We start from the raw sequence: 22,996 nt of genomic DNA, 5'->3' as shown, positions 1-22,996 counted from the left end.
CAGCAGCACCAAGAAGTGGCGCTCCGAGCTCCTTGATAGAGAAAAAGAGACTACCAGTCAGTCTTACGATGCAGCGAAGCACAAAACAACTGCGGACTTGCGCTTGTGCTTGAAGCGGCTTGGACCAGCAACAAGCGGCAGTTTTGAATAACGGCACACCTGAGCTGGGTCTGCAGAGGACGGCGTTCACGCTGTAGTGCTCGCGGCAGGCTCTGGAGACACACGCTGAATGGAATTATTCTCGGCGGTCAGACTGCTTTTCCCTCAGTTTTTTGTTCGACCACACCAGCACCGCAATACTTCTGAGTACAACGAATCTGGTGAGTGCTTGAGGTAAAATCCAGAGCTGGGAGACAGACACTGTTAGCTGAAAGGTGGGAGATGTGCTGTATGTTTTCCAGACCGTTTCAAGGAAAAAGTGACTGCAGGTGGAGATTTTGAATTCTTTCTTGCCGTAAGACTTTTCAGTCTAATTTCATTCCGAACTACAGAGCTGGAAGAAACTCCAACTCATTGTGCTCAGAAGAAACATTCAATTAGAGCTTTTCTGAGAAAAACAATTAAACCGAGGGGTTATAAAAGACAAGGGAGAATCTGTCTTATTTTAAAACGCTCAGGAACTCATTATAATAAGCGTTTTCTCTGGACTACTGAATGCTTACTTGTGTGAAGAGACATTATTGTGCCGCTCGGGGAGGAGTTACTGTTTTCTCCTGGGCTGAGTGTTTTTTGAGGGACTGCGAGGACCAGCAGCCCTCCAACATTGACGTTGGTGCCTCGTCCCGCCCCCCCAGGCAGTCTGTAGTCAGCATATTGCTACACTATGGCCGCTCGTGAGTCAAGGAGCAAATCCTCGGCTGCAAGGAGCCACTTGACAGGAACTCTGGATAAGTTTATTACAAGAGCAAATCTTTGACCAGGGGATAACTCTTAGGGAGCGTCGTGTGTCGCAGAACCTTGCTCTGGCCAAATGCTCCTCAATGGGTCATTTTGCTAACACTTGGACACCTGAGCACGATAACCGCGCTAACACAACTCTTGTTCCTGCAATTATAGACACTCCATTTGCTTCCCAGGAGCACAAGCATACCTCACTAATTACTTGTCCACTAACTCCAGAGGCTTCGCAAATTATTGTCACCTCAACCCTGGCCAATTCCCCTGAGAAAACCTTTACTCAAAACCTCCAGGTCAGACAAGAGGGTGTCAAAACAAAGAGAAAGCGCGCTACAGCGAACACTGCTGGCGGAAGAAAGCCCAAAGTTGCAAAAAGGCCAGGGGATAGTGATATAACTTCAAAAGAGAAGGGGTGCCAGCCTCCGATTGATTTGACTAGCCAGGGGTTACTGTCATCAACTGGACTGGGCCCAGGGCTAATCCCTGAGAATGCGGCTCAGTTCTCTGGCAGCTTGAGGACCACTGAAGATTCCTTTCTTACAAAATTGGGCAATCTCCTAAGATCCTCGCTAGGGCCGATAGAAGACAGACTTGGGCGCATCGAATACCAGCTTGCCCAGCTGGAACTTGTTACAAGGGGCATTATGGATAAGACAAAGCCTTGCAGCTCGGGACTGCGTAATGCTCAAGCGAACCTTGTGTGTGATGGCTCTGTAACAGATAATTCTCTCCCTTGTGTGGTTCCATCTATTCCAAATGCCACTAAACCCTCTACACTGTTTCCTGCCGATGCTCGGCCCCGACTTTCAGTTAATTCAAGCAGGATCGCTTCCATCACTGCAGCAAAATCAAAAGATAGTGGCCAGACGTTAGGTGCAGCAGTAGCTCAGGGGGCTTCCACAATCGATCTACCCCCTGAAACCAGCCCTTATCTGGTAGTACTAACAGGCATCCCTGAAATAAGCAACCCTGGCCAGGAATCGTTTGCGTCTTTAAAAAACAAAGTGACGCACTGGCTTAACAACAACAGACCACTACCCTCTTATGTCACCAGTGAAATTTTGATGGTACGTAGGCTCTCTTGGGTGGCACGCAGCCCCAAAACTATTACTGGTGACTGCGTCCTGGTAAACTTTAGGGATCCCCGCACTGTGGAGCACATTTGTAATTGGAACTTTAACAGTACTGGAACAACTATCCAATACCACCCCTTGTCATTTTTCTATCCTTTGACAGATTTTGCAGAGCGTGCAAGTGATTGGACCATAGTATCGCACCGAAGGGGGGGAAGGCCAGATAGGGGAAGGCAGGGGCAAACAATCGCCGATAGCTATCCAATTACTCACAACAGGTTTAGCAGCCTGGAAATGGTGAACTGACTACAGAACAGCAAGCTGGATATTGCCCGCAACAGTCAACTAAGATACCATACCGAATCTAGCAGAGTGGCGGAGCTGTATAGTGGCAGTCCACCAAGTCCATCCAGTAATACTCCGGATCCACATACCCACATCCATGGGTCTAACATGGATGTGGCTATTGATGGTTTGGTGAGTACAGCTCTTACATGCATGGCTCTCCCTCCTCAAGCAGCCACTGTCGTTGAACTGCCATTGGCCAGTGTGGTCTTCCCAAACCCTCTGTTACAACTGAAGCGCTGAAACTTTTATCCTGGAATGTGGCGGGTCTTTCGCACAATCTAAACTGCCTAGAGTGGGGATCCTTGGTGGATCAATATGATGTTTGCCTTTTTCAAGAGACCTGGGCCAGGGATGAACACTATAGAGCGGGATTTGCCACATTCCATGTACCTGCTAGGTGGGGAGGGAAAGGTCGACCGTCAGGCGGCCTTGCTGCCTGGGTAGCTACTCATTTGGGTTGCACGGCAGAGACTATGGCCACTCACTCTGAAGACATCCAGTGTATACTCCTGAAGTGGCCAATCTCTTTTAACCTAGCCATAGTGAATGTCTATTCACTCCCCGTAAGTCCGGCATCCGAAACGGTCACTATTGATGACCTATCCCTTTTTCTGAGCATTTTGCCGAATGATTCTTTTCTCTTGTTAGCAGGAGATGTAAATTGTCACTTCGAGCCCTTATTAGAAACGAATGAGGGTGCTCTTATGGGCGAGGACATCTATTGGGCCATTCCGCCATGCCAATCCCCACGCCCAAAGTCCTGTTCCCCCCTGGCTTTTCAGATCATGGCCCTTATTTTAAATAATTCCTTGAGGGCCTGCAATAGGCGTACATCCTCTGACACTCCATCGATGTGCACATATAACAAGAGGGGCCATGAATCTTGCCTTGATTACATCATGGTGGAAACAAGGATGTGGTCTAAGGTTATTGACTTTAGAGTAATTCCCAGGGTCGATAGTGACCACAATGCCCTCTGCCTGGAGATGGTTTTCCTAGGACTGAAGGAAATATCGACCTCAGGAATGGCTGACCCAGGCGAAGGGCTGATACTTTCAAATAACAGACGCAGGGTACAGTGGGGTAAAATAGCAGATTCCCAGGATGAACTGGCTGAACTGCATAATTTGGTTCTCCCTCGACTCCTACAGGTAGACAACTTAATTACCCAGCCAATATCCCCAGATTTTAATATGGATCTGTGGCACGTCCACTTGGATTTAGTTTCCTGCCTACAAGAGGTTTTTAATCCCCAGGGGCACCACGGGAAAAAGAGAACACTAGTTTCATCCTGGTACAACCCAGCCTGCAGAAAGCTCAAGTCCGAGCTGATTGAGGCAGTCAAGTCTGGGACAAATAAAACTAGAATTCGTGAACTCAGACTGCATTATAAAAAAGTAATGGCTCATGCAAGGAGCGAGTGGGATTTGGATAGGTGGTCTAACTTAACCACTGCTCTGGAAACTAGGGACGCCCGCAGATTCTGGTCACTAGTAAATATAGGCTCGGGGGAACCAAAATCAGCAATAGAGCCCAATATTGATGCCTCAGTCTGGGAAACTCATTTTAAAGCCTTATACTCAGTTGAACATGCGGAGGATAATACAGCGGCTCCTCTACTTTTAAATATTGAGCATGAGGTTTTAGAGTTCACATTGGGGGAGGTGTCCCACGCAATAAGAAAACTTGCAGTGGGTAAGGCCCCAGGACTTGATAAACTCCCTGGGGACATATTTAGGCACCAACTAGGGATCTGGGCCCCGTACCTGCTTATCGTTTTTAATGCAATCTTGAGGGGTATGGAGGTTCCTCCCACTTGGCTGGGAGTGGAGATAGTGCAAATTTATAAGAAGGGTTCACCTCTGCTCCCAGCCAACTACAGGCCTATTAGTCTTATAGACGTCCCCCCAAAAATCTTTGCGCTGCTTGTCCTCGACCATCTACTGCCATGGATGGAGGACCATGAAGTACTAAGTCCGCTGCAGGCAGGGTTCCGGAGGAACACATCCACCATGGATCAGATCTTTCGCCTGATTCTCCTGTATTGGAAAACGGCTAAGATTGAGGGTGGCAGCCTCTACATGGTGTTTGTGGACCTCCGGTCCGCTTTCAATCTAGTGCCACAGGGAAAATTGTGGGGGGTCCTCCAAGATCTGGGCGTTCCGCGCCGAATTCTGGATGTACTGATGAGATTGCATGAGGGTAACTTTGCCCAGGTCAGATGCGGGAGGAATGGGGCATTGTCATCAAGGTTTCCGGTCGACAGTGAGGTGAGGCAGGGTTGTGTTTTGGCCCCGACCCTGTTTTGCCTGTATGTAAATGGTGTAATCTCCCATCTGGATAATGTCCCCAACAATGACGCACCAAGGTTGGCTGGCAGGAGGAATTCGGCGATTATGTTCACCGATGATACCCTCCTGCTTTCCAAATCCCCAATGGGGATTCAACTAATTTTGAATGGTTTTGGGGACTTCTGTCGAAGCCACGGTCTTGAGATAAATGCAGATAAAACAAAATTCATGATATTTAATCCTTCGGCATCTACACGTTCTAAACCGACTCTGGGCAGTGTGAGGTTGGAAAGGGTCACTACATTTCAATATCTTGGGGTTACACTCCATGAAAATCTTTCCTGGGGACCTCAACAAGTAAAATCCCAACTTAAACTATCACAGTTGGTGGGTGGCATCTCCAAAATCTCAAACACATCAACTCTTAAGCCAGTGAGCCCTGCCCTAGAAATCTACAAGACCCAAGCAAGGGCTGCAGCTCTCTATGGCAGAGAGCTGTGGGGACACTCTCACGAGGCAGAGATTGCCAGGATTGAATAAAAATTTATTAGATGTTTGCTGAATCTCCCCCAAAGTTCCCGGCTCCTTCCCCTTAGGCTAGACCTGGGACTGACTTCTATTGAAGATGAGTTAGCTCTGAAACCGCTAAGGTTTTGGCGCCGGATATGGGTAACAACAGATCTGCTCCATTACAGGCAAGAGCTGAAGCAAATCCTAACTCTCAATGGTGCAGCCAAAATTCCCTGGTTGGCGTTTATAAAGCGGGAATTTTTAAGCTTAGGACTGTCTGAAATGTGTGTTAATCCGGAAAGGGGCTGTCTTGAGGAATCACGTAAGTCCCTTACCAGGATCTACAAGGAAAAGAAACTGAAATTTTATCTCTACACCCCCAATGCTGGCTCTCTGACCAATTCTTTGTTAGCTTTCAAAAATTTTTATTTGTTCGAGGATTTTATGGATGTCGTTTTCCCAATTTTAGCGAGGAAACTTTTTATTCAATGGCGATATGGCACCCTACCAATTAAAGCTTTCACAAGCAAATGGTCCAATGCTACCAATAAGTCTTGTCCGGGTTGCAGTAGTGATGTAGAGGACGAACTCCATGTCCTCTTCTTCTGCCCCGCTTATACTAAGTCCAGGAAGTATTGGCTTGTACCACTTTGCAGAAACGTAGGTGTTAGAATTTGTTCACATGCTTTTAGAATTTTAAAGACAGATACTTCAAGTCTTATCGTATTTGCACTTTCTAAGTATTTATTAGCCATGTGGACAAAGAGGCATCAACTAGTAGATATTGAATGTTAAGCATAAAACACCTCGATCCTTTTTATACTGTAAATACGTTTTCTATGCATGTAATGAATAATGAATTCTATGGTGTCTATGCAACAAATTTTATAAATATTTCCTCTGTATTATGTATTTATTACTGCTCTTTTATGGCCTCAAAGGGCCGAAATAAAGAATTTTTGATTTGAAATCTTTCTTGTTCATTTTCTGCAATAAAACTGTCAAAGGAGTGAAATCCTACAGAATCAGTTTATGACAGCTTGGGAAAGATTTACTACAGTGCGATCCAAATCAGTGCAGCAGTCAAAAATGCTGTGCTGTGTAGCGTGATATGGAGCAGGAGAGTGACATATCTACAGAGATATGGCTGTCTTCTCCCCCTTGTTGTTTTTGCACTTCTCCCCTCTTTCCCGCACTGACAAAGAACACCTTTGTGCCATAGTGCAATGGTGTGTGTGAGTCTAGCATAGGATTTGTACTGGAAGGGTTCCCTTCCAGTACAAAATACTTTGCCTAGACAACATTTAAAACTTTTCCTACTTTGTATGAGTGCTGTACAGTTCAGCACACATCCAACATCAGAAAAGAAAGAAGAAATGAAAACATTTCTCCTTTTAATGCCTGGTTTCAAAAGGCATTATTTTTTGAAGCAACACCCTGGAGGTGATCACTAACATTTTGCAGTGTCTTAGCAACATTAAAGTAATACAAATTAGCACAAAGAGTTATTTTTTATTATTTGTTTTCTGGAAGTTAACAAAGTAATGCAAAGCAGTGCAAAGCAGTGCTTCAAGCTGCTTTGCATTACTTAGCATCATGGGGGTGCTCATGAGTGTTCCCATGCAACTACCCACACTTTTTGACGCAATACAATATCTAACAAAAATGTGAGACAGGGTTTTGCAACAAATAATAACGCCTTTGAAACCAGGCCTTAAAAGGAGAACTGTTTTAATTTCTCCTTTCCTATCCAACTTTACATGTATGTTGCACTGTGCAGCACACATACAAAGTAGGAAAAATTTAACATGTTACATAGGCATAGTATTTTGTACTGGAAGGGCTTCCAGTACAAAACTGATGCTAGACTCTTGCACACTCCCTTTAACTATATCGCAAAGGTGTGTGTGTGCAGCGCATGACACTAAAATTCTGCGCCGGTGCGAGGGAGAGGGGAAGAAATAACCATATCCCTGTAGCTATGATGCTCTCCTGCTCTCTACCTGTCAAGCAATGCAGCACAGCATTTTTGGCTGGTGCGCTGCGTTGGGTGACACTGTAGCAAGTCTGCCCCTCTGTCTCACATTTAGATAGGCCTTTGCATGTAAAAGTGCGGGCAATTGCATGGGAAAGCCCATGTAACGCCTCTTTTAGGGCCTTATTATGAGTTTAAACAAAAACAATGGTTCTGTTGGGAGAAAAGTCAATTTCTTTGTACACCTAAATTATAGGCAGAACTAACAATGCATATCATGAAATTATTTTAGAAATACATATTCACCCTGGGACAGAATTACTTGTTGAGGGAGAAAGGGGGAAGAAAGGAAGGAACACACACCGTTTTGAAATTAATTCAAAATATTCTTTTTTTTAGAAAATCTGACATAGATATAACATTGGTAAACATGGAAAAGGGTTGTCCAGAATAGAATTAACATAAACGTACAAATAACAAATACGTGCTTGAGTGAATAATAGTGACAGGTGATGTTGACTGTGTGTCGATACAAAAATACATAGATACAAATAAAGGTCAGTCCAAAATTCAACATCAATTTGTTTCAACAAGTAAATATATTTTCTCCTATTGTCGTTAAAACTTGGTATGGACTGATTGTTAACACAACGTCGACGTTTTGACCCTAAAAAATGGTGCTGGCTTTGTCGCAACCGTAGCGGGTCTTCATCAGGACTAAAGAGCAGGTGGACAACCTGGTGATTTGGAGTCTTGCTGCATCTAATTCTGTGCAGGCAGGAGGGTGGGGGTGTGTCAGCCGACACCATCCATGACATGGGGTTCAATCACGGTATCTTGCGCAGTTAATGCGTAAAATTTCTCCACCGGCCGGTGGAGAAAATTGTAGGATGTCCGTAAACTGCCGCTTGAGCGATCACTTCAGATACGGTCAGAGGGACGTCTCACTCCTTCATGATCAGGCGATTGATCCACGCATTGATCTATAGTGCGCTCCCCACACAACTCCAGCCCTTCGGACCCAAGCGTGTGTGGCTGGAGACATTCACAATTTTGAAAAAAAATGACTGTACACCTGGCACACTGGACCCATTTGCAGTAAGGAAAACAGGAACTGCTGTAGAAAAGGCTATTCAAGATGTGTTGTGGGCTGATGGAGGCTGCAGAGTTCCACGCCTCTGCGTAGTCTCCCGTGACTCGTGACCTATGGCCCTGCCTCTGTGATGGCGAAACGCTAGCAGGCTGCTGCTCCGTGTGCTCCGTGTGCTCCGTTTGCTGAGAGGAAGAAAAAGTACGGCAATTTCAGGAACAGCAAACCGCAACCGCAACCGCAACCGCATCAGGAACAGAAAAGCGGTTTCATGGAATAATGCTCCGAGCCCTGCCTTCTTTCGAATTCCGGATCTGCCCGCGAAAGAACTGCTGAATCGGACTGTTTCTCTGAGGTAGGCTCGACACGCTAGCGGTTTCTCTTTTCTGGAGTTCTGTTAGCAGGGGGTCTGCGAGTCTGCGAGTCTTTCTGCTTCGGCCAGGGAGGCGGCAAGATAATTGGAAGCAGGCTGGTCTAAAGCGGGAAGGACGCTAGTGCTGTGTGTAAAGCCGGGAGGCTCTGAAAAGACGGCAGCGGGGGAACTTAGCCAGCGGTTCCCTATTCAAGTTTCTCTTACCGCCAGTAACCTTTTTTAGATAATAAGGCACAGCAGGAGTGACTGTTTTTTTCGAGCAGGGACTCACAGATCTGGCCTGAATTGAAAAAACCCGAGGAAAAAGCTCTTGTGAAAAAAAAAATAATAATTTTTGAGATGGGTAAACCACAGAAGGAGGGTGATGATACAGTTAAGCTCAGTAGAGTGGAAGCAGCTGCACGACAGAAAGCCAAAACTTGCCTTGCCTTAGCTAGGAAGGCTGAGCGCAAGGCTGCCAAAGACAGAAATAGAGATGATAATAGGGTTGAGAACTCTGCATTGGAAGATTCCACTCCTGAGTCATCAGAGGATGAATCGCTCCCGCCCTCTGTTCCTCTGCAAGAGGATCAGCGAAAGGCAGCAGTAGAGGGGGGTAATATAGATGATATTAATATCGCAGACTCTCTGCCCCAGTCTGAGGTGGGTGTTCAACTTCAAACCCCTAAAACTTCATTGGTTCCTGTCCTGGCAGTGCCCCAGGCAGAAGAGGAGAAGAGAAAGAGCGGTGTTGGGGGGAGTGGTGCTGGGGGAAGGAAGTGAAAGATTTTCCACTTTTTGCAAAAAAAACGACTTCAAAAACACTCCCCCCCCCTCCGGTACAACCACCTCAAGTCTCCACTACCTCTGTGGCATCGTCCCTGAGTATATCAGTTACGGATCCCGGCATGATCGAAACCTTACCTCAAACTACGCTTCCCATAGTAGATGTGACAGTAAATGAGGGAGAATTATTGCAAGATATAACTCCCGAACCTGAAGGAACGGCAGGATTCGACGCTAGCCTATCTCGTTCTGAAAAGAGATCTGAAGAGAGATATCAGCTAGATATTCGCGAAATGCTTAATTTAATTCTCGATGAGATCCGCGAAATTAAAAACAATCAGCAAGTGGAGCTAGCTGCCCTTCATGCTAGAATGGACAAGCTCGAGGAGTTAACAGTATCACTCCCTAACAGAGTAGTGGAGGCGGAGTCCAGGATCTCGGCTCTGGAAGATCAAATGGGACTGGTATCAGGAGCAACTAGAGAGGCCACTAAGAAGCGGATCACCATGGAAAACAAACTCGAGGAGTTGGAAAACCACTCTCGCAGGTCGAATCTGAGAATTGTGGGGGTCCCGGAAGGGACAGAAGGCTCTGACACAGTGCAATGGGCTAACTCCTTTATCCAAAAGGTAGTTCTTCCAGAGTTCGAAGGGGACTTGACGATCACAAGGGCTCATAGAGTACCGGCACAGCGTTTCGCGAACTCTCCATTCCCAAGAACTATCTTACTGAATTTTGCTGACTTCAGGATAAAAGAACAAATCCTCTCTAGGGCATATCAACAACGCCAGTTCAATGTTTCTGAGACGGCAAAATTAAGAATATTTATGGACATGACAGCGGCAGCGGCCAGAAGAAGAAAAGAATTTGTAAAACTGTTGCAGCTATTTAAAGCTAATGGCGCCCAGGCTTCGATTGCGCAACAATCAAAGTTGAAGGTTCTTGTTAAAGGAAAATTCTTCCTGTTTACCGATTTAGATGAGGCTCAAACTCTTCTTAATGAGATATCTGCAAGGGCTTAGCTCTGAAGGCAGGGGAGAAAAGAAGGGAAGGAAAAAAGGAAGGAATCTGGAATTATAACTTGAAGTTGTTATAATAGGTATGATTTATTTATTTTATCTTTTCTCCTCATTAGCTAAAAAAAAGAATAACAGAGGTGGGTGCTCTGGGTTACTGAGTCACACCAGGGTGTAAGAAGAGGACACCCGAAGAAGAAGTGGAGGGAGGGATGGGGCAGCGTGGACAGGGAGGGGGCTCCCGCATCCCTGGGGTGGTTAGGGTGGGGGGGGAAAGCAGTAAAAGCAGTAAAAAAAACAACTACAGTAGGGTTGCTATTTTGACTTTCAATTTTGGTTGGTACAGATTAGGTATAAATTTTTACAAACGTAGAGATGAGATTTGATTCATGTAAAATCCTGTCCATTAATGCGAATGGGTTACTTAATAAACAGAAATACGGCACACCTGAAGACCAATTCTCCAAAGTTGTTTTTGCCAAGATACTTCTCGTATGGGTTTTTTTCCTCAGCTGGGGTCGCCCAGAGGGGAGTTGCTATCTATTTCGCAAGGAATCTTCCTTGGGAAGTCATGCAGGTGCGAAGAGACTCTAAAGGCAGATGGCTCTGGGTGGCAGTAAAACTGTTGTGGAAAGTATTACATTTTGTAAATTACTACGGCCCAATATTCGATGACATTTCGGCCCTGACGGAAATTAGTGAAATCTTGAGGGGCACTCCAGCTAAATTGTAATAGGAGGTGATTTTAATTATATCCAAGATTTAAAAAGGGATACTTCTAACAAGAATAAGAAGCAACTAAAACCAAAGACAAAAGGGGTGCTGGAAGCTTTTACGACAGAATACCAACTGCAGGACTCCTGGCGCTCCCTAAATCCCAATACAGAGTCCTACACTTGTTATTCTAATAGATTTCACACTGCCTCTAGAATAGATTTTTTTTTAACTTCTAGGTCACTTCAAATTGTTAATGCATTGATAGGTTGTAACCCTTTTTCAGACCATGGGAGGATTGAAGTGGAACTGATGTTAGAAGGTACAAAAAGGGAACGCCCCAGGTGGCAGATGGATCGTACCCTTTTACAGAATACGGAGTGGGTGGAGGGCTTCAAAGACTGGATGAAAGAATTTTTTTTAGTAAATAAAGATTCAGCGGAGCCTTTTTCTATATGGGGAGCATTTAAAGCAGCAGCCCGGGGGCAAATGATAGCATTTTTCTGTAATAAGGCAAATGTTCGTAAGGAACAAATTGCTGTCCTTCAGAGTGCCGCTGAGAAAGAATATGCGCTAAAACTTAATCGATTGCCTAATAAATGGGAAGAAGCGAAAGCATTGCTTAGGGATTTCTTCACCCTCGAAGAGGTAAATAGCTCGAAGGCCTTTCAGCAAAAGCTCTATGAGGATAGTCAATTGATAGGAAAGCTCCTGGCTAATTCAATTAGAAAAAAACAAGAATCTTCCATCATTTTAAAAATTCTAGATCCTCTGGGTGGAATAGAGACTCGGAGCGAGGGAATTGCGAAAATGTTCCTTGATCATTACGAGAGAATTTACTCCACAGATATTCAGGTGGAGGGAACACTGATCAAGGAATATTTCGAAAATTTAGATATTCCCAAAATCTCCGATTTTAGGAGGAATCAATTAAGCAGTGAAATAAGCATACTGGAAATTCAAAATAGTATAAAAGCAACAGCAGGAGCAAAAGTATCAGGCGTGGACGGGTTTCCGATTGAATTTTACAAGGTATTTTTAAAGGAACTGGAGGATCCCTTGAAAAATGTATTTAACTATATCAGAAGAGGCGGCAAGGTTCCCTCTGAGTTTAAAGAATCTACAATTATCAGCTTTGTTAAGAAAGATAAGAATCCAGAGGAGGTAAATTCTTATAGACCAATCAGTCTACTGAATTCGGACTATAAGGTTTTTATGAAAATCTGGGCCCAAAGATTTGTGTCTGCAGCACAGGAAGTAATCCATCAAGATCAGACAGGGTTTATAGCCGGTAGATCTATGGCAGCGAACACAGAATATTTGATACAGGCCTTAGATTTTTTAAATATTAATTCAACTTCTGCATGTATCTAAATGATTGATACAGAAAAAGCATTTGATTTAGTTAACTGGTCAGCGTTATTTTTTTCCTTGGGTTGCTTTGGATTCCCGGCCCCGATTATTAGTATGTTACAGAACATTTATGAAGGGGCATTAGCTCAGGTTATAGTCAACACCAGGCAAGCAAGGAAGATTAAAATAAATCGCGGGACTAGGCAAGGCTGCCCTCTATCTCCCCTGCTTTTTACCTTTTTCATTGAACCGCTGGTTATAAAAATAAGGAACAATGAAGCAATAATACCCCCTATTGGCGGAATGTCAAAGTTAAAATTGTTTGCCGACAATATTGTTCTGTATTTAGCTTCTGAAAAAGAAAATATTTTACATCTCATGAAAGAGCTTAAGGAATACGAGAAGATTGGGGGATATAAGATCAATGAGAAAAAAACGGAAGTTCTTATTTTAAATTCTAATTTAGATTTTCTTCCACCACATCTTCAGTCTCAAGCAGAAAAACGGGATCCAATAAGATATCTAGGAATTTATGTGACTAGAGACTATCAAGATCTTTTTGGGTTGAATTATATTAAGATGAAGAACAAAATAAAGAACATGCTGGAACAATGGGATTCATTGCCCCTGACTTTGATTGGTAGAGTTGCATTGATAAAGATGAACATACTCCCTTTGGTTTTATTTCTTTTTAGTAATATTCCAATTAAAGTCAATATGGCCTTTTTCAATGAACTTGAATCTATGATGAGTAGATTTATCTGGAATAAAATGGCCTCAAGAGTTAAGCTCTCGGTGGTACAACTTTCTGTAAATCAAGGTGGGCTGGCTCTCCCCCATTTTAAAACATACCACGAAGCAGCCCTTTTCGATATAGTGGCAGGACTATTAAGGACCAGACAGTCAAGAGACAAATTCTTTTTAGATAAAATGCTAGAGGAAGCAGGCTCTCAAATTTTTTTCTTTTTAAAAACTGCAAAGCTGCCTAAGAAAACAAGATATAAGATATTACTAGTGTACTCCTCAAGATTACGGCTTTTATATAAAAAATGTGGCTCAGATGGTTCTAGCTATTTGAAATTACTAGAATGTGGTAAAATGGGACTTAAGATATCTCAGAATCATCTGCTACAATGGGAATCAGCCGGTTTTTGTGAAATAAGACACTTTTTTTCTCAACATAAGGTAATTAGCTGGCAAACAGTTGTAGATAGAGCATATCCTAGGCGGCTTATGTTTTTTGATTATTTACAACTGGTTTATCTGATAAGAAAAGAGATAGGGGGTTCTGTCACTTTACCCAATGCCTTGTTAACAGCTTTATACGGGGAAAAACATAAGGGTATAGGATTCTGGTATAAAAGGCTACTCCCTTCAGGACCTCCTCAGGTAATTCTTAAACATCTAGATAAAATAAGCCTCATGACACAGTGCGTTTTGTCAGATAAAGACTGGGAAGTAATATGTCAGCTAGGAAATAAAGCTCTCCGGGCAGCTAATTATAAACAAATGTCCTTTCTCTCCCGCTATATGGCGTATTACACCCCGGAGGCCTTGCAGAGAATATTCCCTGAATATGAGAATAAATGCTTTAGATGCAAAACCAATGGTCAGGGCGGCTGGCATCATATTGTTTTCTCCTGTCCAAAGCTAGAATCTTTTTGGAAGGGGATTTTCACTGACATGGAACTGGCAACTGGGAAACACTGCTACCTGAAGCAGAAGTGGCCCTTTTTAGCATTTGTAAAGATAGGAATAGGTTTAATAACTCAGAAGAAGCATTTATTTTCATTTCTACTATTGTAGCACAGTCCATGATTTTACAAAATTGGAAATCCGAGGTAATCCCATGTCAATTAAAATGGGTCAATAAAATGAAAAGAACATGTAATTTTGAGAGAGCTTATGCAGGCAGGGTGGGTGCGATCACAAGATTCGAAAGGAATTGGAAATATTTAGAGAAGTTGGAATCTATAAAAGGAAATTGATATTTTATTATTGTTTTACACTAGCTGCTATTGCACTTTTTGCACTTTATTCTGCTATTTTGCACTTTACTGCAGCAGCACTTTAATAATTGCAATAATAACTTTGCTGCTTTAATTGGTGGGTTTTGTATTTTATTATATCAGTATTTTATGAACCATCCAGTATTACCGATGTATATTTTTGCACTGTCACTTTAGAATTATATCTTTATTATATTGGATGTTTCTGTACTTTAAACTAGTAGGGCTATAGGAACTATAATAGAAATTCGAATGTTTTATCTTAGCCTTCCTTGTATATTGTCAATTTTGCACGTTCTTGCACTAGCACTGTAATATTGCTATAGCATTTTTGCAGTTACAAATTAGCAGCTCATTGCACTTTTGTGCATTTGTATTTGATAAATCATATAGCAATTTAGTTATTTTTTATTAATTTTTCATTTGTGGTTGGTATATTGATTAACCGTCTATGTTTCTGCTTCAGCACTTTAAAGAAGGGTAAACATACCCTCGGTGTGTTAATTTGCTTTGTCTGTACATAACATAACAGGAATCTTGACGTATTGGATTAACTGCTTTCCTTACACCATTTTGCACTAGCACTTTAAGATTGACTTATTTAGTTGTTTGTTATTAGTAATGTATATGCTTGGTTTGTCTCTTGTATACTTTATGGAAATTGTATCTAAAGTCGAAGAATCAAATGTACCAATGTCTTCCTACTGTCTTGTTCAATAAAAAAAAAAAAAAAAAAGATGTGTTGTGGGCATACCACATGGCCCCCATCTAGTTACAGGTATATCTCCATTTGTTTCACTGAGAGGCAGACATACTTGTCCAAACCTTCATCCAGGTTGGTTGGGAGGTGGAAGACCAATTGGGTATGACAGAAATCTTCAAAATGACACAATATTTAAACATCAATAGAAGTATAAAAACGGTATGATATTAAGCTTGGAGTTACAAATCAAAAGTTTAGGAGGGTGGGATGGAGTTGTTGTCAAATGCAAGTTCATATTTTTTAAACAACCTTTCATAGGATAATTAAAGTCCATGACTCGGTCCAATGATTTTGGAACTCTTATGTATAACTTTAGGGGTACTTCATCAGATGAGTCAGTGATACTTAAAAGTGGCAACTCTATATAGACATAAAGAAGCCTCAAGCACTGTCATATGTAACTCCATTACCAGGAATTGTAACCTGAGAATGGTGCTGTGAAAAGCCAGGTAAATGGATGCACCCGCATCACTATCGTCTTTTCTCACTCCAATAAAAGCCACTTAAAGCTTATATAACCAATGCATTTTTTACTGCTACGCATACGAGTGAATGATCCATTTCTCATTCCAACCTTTGTACTCTTGATAACAAAGTCACACTGCCTTTGCCAATCATTTATTCCTTAATGTTTTTACAATTTTGTAGTTTCACCACTATCCCAAACATACTTTCTAGCTATAATGTATGCCCCATATTCTGAGCAGCCTTTTCATTAACTCTCTTTCTTTCATAATGCAAATATAGTGAGCGTTTTTGTTTCTACTAGCAATCCTGCCAAACTTTGTATTTGCTTCACTAAAGGATGTGTGCTGAGATGCCTGGAAGCTGGACTTTTTGAAGTTTTGATAGAACATGCTTAAATTCCTGTTATTTTTCAAAACTTCTGATAGATAGCATAGACGTTTAGCTTCTTTTGTCTGCTTGCAAACACCAGCACCTAAAAAGAGTTCAGTGACAGTGACTTGTGTAGATTGTCCATCTCTCTGATAATCTAACTGTGATATTAGACTGCAGATGGTGGGCAAAACAGCTTACATGGCCACACTCTTCAATACAAAGAGAGCCTCATTTAAAGAAATTTGCTTTTAAAGAGAACTTTCTTCGCTGAGTGCTTCAGCCTAGAAAAATGCCTTCCAATTTCAAGGCCTGTTGTTCAATTATGAACCCTGCCACTTTGCTGTCTTATGCTCTGCAATTGCCTTTGATCTACATCGGTTTTTCTTTATGCTCTTCCAAAGAATTCTTAGGCTCTCGAATCAATACTCTGGTACATTGCTTTCTGTTCCAAACAATTATCCTTAAAGCCTAACAAAAAACTAAAAAGAGAGAAAGAAAGGGAACCGGATTTCAGTGCCTGCGTTTAATATGCAGCTTTTAAATCACACATGCTGAGAAGCTTTCATTTTAAATATGTGTTGCTAGTTACAGCTGCTGTTCAAGGCAGGGACATACCCGCACATGAAATACAGCATTTACATATTTTAGCGTAAATGCCTGTTGTTCTTACCTCCATCATAAGAATAATGTTGATTCTGATGTGAGAAGGGCTGTGTAAGAGTAAGAATTAGGGCAAGTATAAACGTCCTTCACAATCAAACATATTTTTTTAGGTCTGGATGGAGACAGCTTTAGGTACCTGGCTAGCTTATGTCTTCAATACAAAAGACAGAAACGAAGGGGCCAATAACGATGTGGCCCGTAAAGGCTCTGACCGATGGTCGGCGCCTTCCTGGCTGCTTTGTAATGGGTCGCTCGGTTTACTTTCCGACAGCCGCATTATGATGCTGGCGATCAGAAAGTAAACTGGCTGTTCATTCCGGCTGGCTTGCGAAGGGCTCATGGAGCCCGTCAGCCAGTCGGAGCCAGCTTGTAATCGGAAAGGGCGGGCCTTTCTGCCCTTGGGATTTAGATGCACGGTTTCCAATATGGTTTCCATGCTGGCCTGTCCGTCATGGAAACCATGTTGGAAAGTGTGCTTGTGGGCCCCCTGCAGGGCCCTCTAGTGTGTGCGACCTCTGGTTGGGGGCTGAGGGGGCACCTAAGGTGCCCCCCTGTCAATCCCTGCACCTTTTGGTAAGAACATTAAGAACCTTGAGGTGCCTGCCACAAGGTGCAGGGATGAACAACACCTTTCATTTCTCAATGGGAGCTTGTGTTACGGCTACTTTACAGGTGTAACATGAGCTCCTTTTGAGAAATGGGAGTATGTGACCGAACAGTGTTTGTCGCATTGTAATTGGCTGGCTGCCACCATCGACCGGAGGTCGGTCGCCTCAGGACAGAGGCGGTTGCGTCCGCCCTACATAGTCATCAGGCCAAATTGTTAACCCCTCTCCATCCCTTCCCGGTTGTTTCTTGTAAGTGCTAATCATTTAAAGGGTCATCCCGTAATATTTTCATTTGGAGTTGTAACTGTTAGTCGTGATGTACAGAGTTTTCATTTGTTCGGCATGCATTCATTTTATCCGTCGGAATTGGAAGGCCATGTGGTAGGAACTGCATGACAAATGCGTTCACCGCATGTCACTACCATGACCTCTTTACACCTGCCATCCATTGGGCTGTGATGTGCAGGACGTGCAGCAGTGCTACAGGAGACAATGCATACTCCTCACACACAAAGGTGGAGTGATATGTAAGATACTTGGTACTAGAGTAACCACCCTGTCTGAATTGTATCACCTTTTGTGGAGTGACACTACCTAGATTTACGGTGTGTTTCCCACTTGCTTGTTGTCACTGTGAATGAGCACAGTAATCAGTACTAGATATAGAAATAAAGTACTCTGGGATCCTATAAATTGAGGGTCTAGGTTAAGGTTTGTTTTTCCAAGGTTGCCACAAAGAAGGGTTCCTTTGGTTAGTAATAAACAGCTAGATTCATGAAGCCAAATTGCGATCGCAATCGCTGCGAAAAAGCAATTGCGATCGCAATTTGATGAAAAGGTATTCAACAAATAAAATCGCGAAATCGCAAACATTTTTTGCAAAATCGCAATGAAATTTGCAGAAACCAGGAAGAAGACAGAGAATCGGTAATAGCGAGAATGCATGGATTCTGCGAATAAAAGTGCGAAATCGCAAAGAAATCGCCATCGCAATTCATGAAAAATCACAAATTGCGAAAAAACCCAAAATCGCATTTAGCGACGCGCAAATTAAGGAGAACCCAAACCAGGTGGTAACCATGAAAAAAAAATAAACACATCTGAAAAAAAATATTGCACAGGTGCTGGCTTGACCAAACACACTTAAGGACATGCAGCTGGAACCTCAGGACTCACACAATGCCAGGACTCTACATGGTGGTCAGGCGGCGAAGGCTACAGCGAGCAGCACGGAACAGACAACGTATCCAGGAGCGGATATTCCGTCAGCGGGTCACCCTACTGGGCCAAACCAGGGAGCAGATCTACGCAAAGTACCGCCTAAGTGGGGCAATGATAATCAAGCTGATCCGGGACCTAGACTCCCTCCTGCAGCACCCAACAAGGAGGACCAATGCCGTTCCCACACATGTGCAGGTATTGTGCAGCCTGCACCTACTGGCCTCTGGAAGCTTCCAGGGAATAGTCGCTGTTGCAGGGGGAATATCCCAGCCCACCATGTCCCGCTGCCTAAGGAGTTTCCTGGAGGCCATGCTGACCCGCCTACACCACTACATTTCATTTCCCACCAGCCAACAGGACTTGAACGAAACCAAGCTGCAATTTTACAATGTAGCCCAATTTCCACACATCATAGGATGCATTGACTGTACCCACATCCACATCTGCCCACCAGCACAAACAGAATACATGTATTGGAACCGCAAGTCCTACCACTCCCTCAATATACAGATGGTATGCAATGCGAAGGCAATCATCACGGACATAGTAGCACAGTACCCGGGGAGCACACATGACTCCTTCATATTCCGGCACAGTGGCCTCCACACACGACTGGCCAGGGGAGACTTTGGTGAAGGACACCTACTGGGTAAGTACGCATGCCACACAACAGTACAATATGCTAATGATGTTGCACTACACAGGCACTCACCCTCTGCTCCTATCATGCAGGTGACAGCGGCTACGCTCTCCGTGAGTACCTACTCACCCCATACCTGAACCCAGCAACACCACAGCAACAGCGTTACAATGCAGCACACACACGCACAAGAAATTGCATTGAGAGGACATTTGGCCTTTTGAAGAGCAGATTCCGCATACTGCACAAGACTGGTGGGGCCATGAAATACGATCCTGAGGTCTGCTGCCGCATCGTGGCCGTGTGTGCTATCCTACACAACATTGCTACCAAGCTCAGGATACCTGTAGACATCTCAGGCAGTGAGTCAGAAGGGGACAATCGGCCACCTGCACATGTGCGTCACGCATGCGGGGAGAATCTAGCAGAAGGACACAGGCGCCACAACCAAATCTGCATGAACTATTTCTAGGGCACCCACTCCCCACACCCATTACTGAACTCATGCATGACAACATTAATAATGACATGAGGCACTTTAATTAATTCAGAATTTTAGTTACTGTTACTTCACAATAAACATGGCATTCTGAAAAGTGTGAAAAGATTGACAGATTGCGTCATCTGTCCTTGTTAGTCTGTATGGCATGCTTGGAGCGTCAGCATGTGGCCTCATTGTAATGCACCACGTTCAGTGGCGTCTCCGGGTAGTTGCCCCAGACCTCCTCTCTACGTCCTCCTCCTGATTTTGCCGTGCGGCGGCACAGGGCCTGCTGCTGCGGCGGGGTGCCACGACCGGTGGTAGGAACTGGCTGCTGTGGCTTGATGTTGCCCCACTGTTGTCGTCTGCCCCCCCCCCCAGCCTGGCCATGGCCACTGGCCTGCATGCCCTGCATGGCTATTGATATGTTCTCCAGGGCTATAGCGACGTCCTGGCAGCACAGCACCAATTGGACCTGCATGGCCAGGGATCGTCACGAGAGCTGGGAGGTGGCGTTACCAATAATGTGATTAGACCTCGTGTATGCCGACAGGCGGGTCAACAGTTGTCGGTGTCTGCGGCGGTTGACATCCCGCTGCCTGGACATTGCCTGAGTGTTTGCCTCCACAGCTGCTGTCATTTGTGCCACATTACGTGCCGTCTTGTCCAGTTGGAGGTGGATGGTGACTAGGTGTCGGGCCTGGGTCTGGTGCACACTCAGCATCGTGCGCTCAATAGAGAGCCCACCTGCTCGAACAATTCTGCCCCTGCCAGCGCGGTATGTGTTGGTGCGCGTCTCCCTGACCAGACCGCCCGTCTGGCTCCTCACAGCCGCAGGGCGGCGGGTTTGTTGCGACCTGCTGCTGGTGTTGCAGGCCCCACAGGTGGCTGTGTGCTGCGTGGTGCAACAGCAGCGCCTGTTGTCACGGGGGTGGCACGGGCCACAGGGGCGGGTGGTGGGATGACCGGTGTTGTGGCAGCTTGCCCTGATGGTCCGGGCTGTGGAGTATGGTGTGTATCCCCCTCCGTGTCCTCTGTGTTCTCCTCAATCACCAGGGCCTCGCTGTCAGTGCTGGGGACATCAGCGCCACCTGTGATGTAAAGTGGACGTTGATTAGTGGCATGTTCCGTACACAGTTAGGCTTGCTACATGCATGCAGTCTACCATTCCCTGTCTCGCTGCAGGATTGACTGTCACTGGACATGTGAGGCTCTATGGTACAGGATGGTAATTGTGGGCAGACTACATGTCCCACAATGCAATTGCGCTATGGAGCTGTACATTGGCTGCATGCTTGGGGTTTGTAATGGGATACACTGGAGTCGTGGACAATGTTAGGGGACAGGGGGTTGCAGTCGCATGGCACTTACCTGGTGTGTCTTGGGTGGGTCGGGAGGAGTCAAGCCGGGTCACACCCACGCAGGCCTGTGGGTTGATGGTCTCCTCCACCTGGTCCTCGAGTGGGGTGTTCGGTGGGACGGTGGGCTCCCCTCCACCTGTCGCCAATTGCTCCCCCAGCCTCTCTGCAATCTTTTCTTTTGCCCGCCCTCTCAAGTCATACCAGCGCTTTTTCAGCTCATCCACCGAGCGCTGGGTCACCCCCACGGCGTTCACTTTTGCGCCGATGCGCAGCCATATGCGTCTTTTGTCCGCCTCTGGCACCCTTCGGGAGTCTTTGCCAAATTAGGTGGTTGTGATCCCTGGAAACTCCTTCAATTAGGTGTTCGAGCTCCTGCTCCGAAAACTTTATTTTGCGCTTCCTCCCACTGGTGTAAGCTCCTGCTGCATCCTGCGCCATGCCTGCCACTGTAGTGTCTCCTGCTGTAGTCCTGTGGGAATGCAGGAGGGGAGCTCTGCAACTGCTGCCTGTACTTCAGCCTCTCATTGCTGAATGAGGGTCGGACCTGCCTACTTCCTGGTTGTGATGTCATCACTGTGCTCAGGATGCGACTTCCCGTTTTTGCGATCTCGCAGTTAGCGAGATCGCAATTTGCGATATCGGTAATTGCGAAATCGCAATTTCGACAGGGGTATTGGCGGATTCTGCGATTTTTTACCGATTTCTGCCTTCTCGCAATCGGCGATTGCGGCCGCTTGCGAATCGCATTTTTTAATCGCAAAAATTCATGAATGCCGTTCTGCGATTCCTAAATTGCGATTCGCATTTTCTCGCAATTTAAAAATCACAGAATTGGACATTGATGAATCTGGCTGAAAGTCTTTAGTTCAGACAACCTGAAACACTGCCTTAACTTTTAATTACTGACTTTGTGTTTCTCCACACACTTGTAACAATGCCCTGGCACCCTACATTGCAATGAGTAACTCTATAAAATAAATTAAATAAAAAAAATCAGAAAGTGCTAGTTTGATAGTGTTAGGCACTTGTAATGTACTAACAAGCTGAGGGCCATGTCTCTCTTCATCGCATTGGCAATTTGGTGGCCCCAGAGAGCTACCAGTCAGGATGAGACTCCAACAAAAGGTGGACTGATGTCTCTCTGAATGAGGTCTTTGTGTTGGGCCCTGCTGGATGTGAAAATAAGAACCTTCCCTCACCCCTTGCAGGTTGCTGCTCTGAACGGAAAGTCCTGGTGTTGGTAAATTACACCAAAACAAATTCAGAATATGTCTGTGGGACAGGTTTGGATCCCTTACCCAGCCTACGCACCTCTAAAGCATACACAGCAGTCAGAGACCCTCTGGAAGTAAAGCAAGCTGCTCTGTTGTGCCGAGTCGTACGCCCACGATCCGTGACCCGTGACCCCTATCATGTGACGGTTGAGGAAGCCGCGAGCGAGAGGAGCTGCAAGGTGAAGCCCTGAGCGAGAGAAGTCAGGCTCGGGGCTCGGTCTAATTGAAGGGCATTGTCGTCATCCGGTCCTCGGCCCCCTCGACCTGCGGAAGCCCCAGTGAGGGAAGGGGTACCTCAATATCGGTGAGAGTCGCCGGGCATCTTCATAAGCCCATAACTACAGTGTAAGGCGCAGCAATAAGGCTCCAGGGGCCCCTGGCCCCAGAAGAAGTAAGGAGAGGCAGGGGGTCCCGACTGTAATCTGCAAAGGGCACGGGCACGGCGCAGGCAGTACCTACAAATGGCACAACAGAGGTAAGTGGGGTGAAGGGTGTTTTGTATCCGCTCCCCCTTTCTATACCTTCTTTACTTTCCCTAAAAAACGACCCCCCTAGCCCTGAGGACAGTATTAAGGACTAAGGGGCAGAGTCAGCAGAGAATTAAGGGCAGACTTAATCCCTAATCCCCTCAATGGCACCAAGGAAGAATAAAAGCGTGTTGGGACAGGCTAAGACTTCTAAAGCCCCCCCAATGGATGAAAACACTTTGGAGGGAAGCCCCAGTGACCAGG

The sequence above is a fragment of the Lissotriton vulgaris genome, chromosome 7 (genome assembly GCF_964263255.1).
Source record: "Lissotriton vulgaris chromosome 7, aLisVul1.2, whole genome shotgun sequence".
NCBI classification, from domain to species: Eukaryota; Metazoa; Chordata; class Amphibia; order Caudata; family Salamandridae; genus Lissotriton; species Lissotriton vulgaris.
Note: the sequence above shows the minus strand (reverse complement) of the source record.